The 2,500-nt window shown below is 43.8% G+C and overlaps 1 non-coding gene across 1 annotated transcript in view; it reads left to right on the forward strand.

The window, feature by feature from the left end:
• Window positions 1-2,472: 2,472 nt before the first annotated feature.
• The window catches only part of LOC125377235, a 1,859-nt gene continuing 1,831 nt past the window's right edge, over window positions 2,473-2,500 (forward strand). Inside the window, exon 1 of the ribosomal RNA XR_007219481.1 lies at window positions 2,473-2,500. This exon is cut by the window's right edge and continues 1,831 nt beyond it. This is a non-coding gene — a ribosomal RNA (small subunit ribosomal RNA).

Below are 2,500 nucleotides of genomic sequence, written 5' to 3' on the forward strand. Positions count from 1 at the left end.
CAGAAATTGTGAATGTAATTTTATAGAAAAACCACCCAGGTGTGTGGGCCTGGGTTGATATCACACCTGGGGACGATGCCGCGCTAAGTATCTGCACAGTACTGCAAAACTCGTCTTGGAATTTGATCTAAGGTTCCCCAAAAACGATCCTTGTGAAAAAAACACCTGAATATATATATATATATATATATATATATATATATATATATATATATATATCTTTATCCGTGAAGAGGTATATGTGGAGTGACCACAGTCCTTAGGTGTCCAGCATACAGCATGGCTGAGTACCCAAGCTGGCCATATAGACAAAAGGCTTGAGTAGGGAGAGGGCTGGGGCTATTGTGTTAGTTCACAGGGTGTGACATTCACAAACAAACCATGCAGTAAGCATGCTTAGTAAGAATGCCGTGACTGATAGTTTAGTGTTTAAAGTAGGCTGAGCAATAAAATAAAATGACTACAACTGCATTTATTTATGTACATGAATTATACTTAAAAGGTAAAATACAAGAAATAGTCAAAATATGTAACTGCCACATATGTATGTATGTATGTATGTATGTATGTGTGTGTGTGTGTGTGTGTGTGTGTGTGTGTGTTCTTCATCCTTAATAGCATGCATATAGGAAATACTTTGCAGTATTTTCATGTACATCTCTTTCTGTCTTAGAATTGATATCTAACTGATTGAGTTGATACTATCAGATTCGCATGTAAGGTGTTCATTTCTATGCCTCCATAGGCTAATATCGTATCATTGTACATTTTGTTAGGTAATCAATGTCTCATTTTTCGTGTCAGTACTTCACATTGCATAATAAGTATGTTTACTAATGCGCTACACTTCAGCTTTATCTTAGATGTATGACGCCTAACTGAATCGCGTTGCAATCATATTTGATTCGTTGTGACTAGTTATTACATTTACAGTGACTATCACTATCTGTAATTCTTTCTTTTGAGTAAGAATGATTTATATCCCGCGATATATACCGTTCACCAGTCACTGCTTGGCTTTATTGTCATATGTCTCTGTTCATGTTCTCTGGATAGCCCGTAGTGTTACTGCGCCAGCCGGTGAGCTTTGTTCAACATTTCACATATATGTAAGGGTTAGACTCGACGACCTGGGCTTGTTCCCATGTGAAATATATGCTACAATAGTTACAGTGGTTCATCTGATATGAAGTGCGTTATGTTACATCAAATAGTTAAGTTTATTAAGATTTGGTAACAATACTATGTGTACTGTGTTTTTTGACTGGCTATTTTTGTGTGAAAAGTAGCCTGCTGTTCGGGTAAAAAAAGTTCAAATAATATTAAATGCTTATTAAAAGCTAGATACAAGTGACATGGGCCTGCTTGTGACGTTTCATGGGGTTCTGCTGAATAGTGTAAGAAATATGAAGTATTTAGTATGTGATTTGATGAAGGAAATTACATTTTTTCTCCTTATTATCACCCTCACTCCCAAAATAAGAGTGCAATGACAAAACTGATTATTTGTGACAAACGTGCAATCTATCACGGAGGTACATGCAAAATTTCATGAAAATCGGCCGAATAGTTTAAGAAATAATATCGTTTCTTTACGAGTGGGTATTTGTTGTGACAGGCTAACTATCCAGCGTATCGCCCGGGCTGCCTAGTAATGTGAAGGCGGCCAGACTCGCCTGCAGTGCAACGGCTCGTGTTGTAAGGCAGCTCGGTGGGTCCTGGCGCGGTGCGCCGAGTGTTGGTAACTCGGAATGCGGGCGGTATCTCCTCGGGGATATTACGACGCATGAACGGTGCTCGTGTCGGAAGATATTTGCGTGTGATCTCGGTTCAGTTTTAGCTTGTAAGCCTTAACTCTCCGTGTATCGTGCGCTGTTCCTCGGCAGTACGTTGGGTCGCGATCCTCGTCTCCGTGGCAAATCATCGACTACACAGTAAAGTTCGTAAGTCCCCCTTCACAACTGGCGACCAGTGCTCCCATGACGAAAGGGAACGGTCGGCAAACGTCGCTCTCGTTTCCCGGGGTGCCCTGCCTTATCGTTAGGTGGGAACGTCCTCGTCGCCGGGAGTCAGAAAACGGCTCGTGGTAGACTGAGTGAGGTTGAGAATGCAACAACCGACGTTGCAGCCAGGCGACCGCTCGCCTTTGCTACCAACTGCTTGCATAAGCAATCTGATTGTCGTGAGGAAGGCAGACCCCGGCATCCGGGGTTCGTCTGCGCTCGGTACGAGAATCAATCGCCGACGTCAAAGCAGCCCGTGGCGTCACCCCCGCACTATCGTTTCGGGTCGGGCTTTTGTGAAGTAGTCGCTTTTCCACCCCGAGAACGCTCTCGGCGGAGGGGATTGTGGCAGGGATGGCTGGCCGCCTCGGTCGGGTTGAGCTTTTTACGGGACTCGCTCGTGTGTTTCGGGGCTCTCCTCGCCGGCGGTTCGGACGTCCCGGTCTGTTTGTCTGCAAAGACTAGGACCTATCTGGTTGATCCTGCCAGTAATCATA

This window comes from Haliotis rufescens, unplaced genomic scaffold (assembly GCF_023055435.1).
Source record: "Haliotis rufescens isolate VD_foot unplaced genomic scaffold, xgHalRufe1.0.p SCAF_80, whole genome shotgun sequence".
Taxonomy (NCBI): Eukaryota; Metazoa; Mollusca; class Gastropoda; order Lepetellida; family Haliotidae; genus Haliotis; species Haliotis rufescens.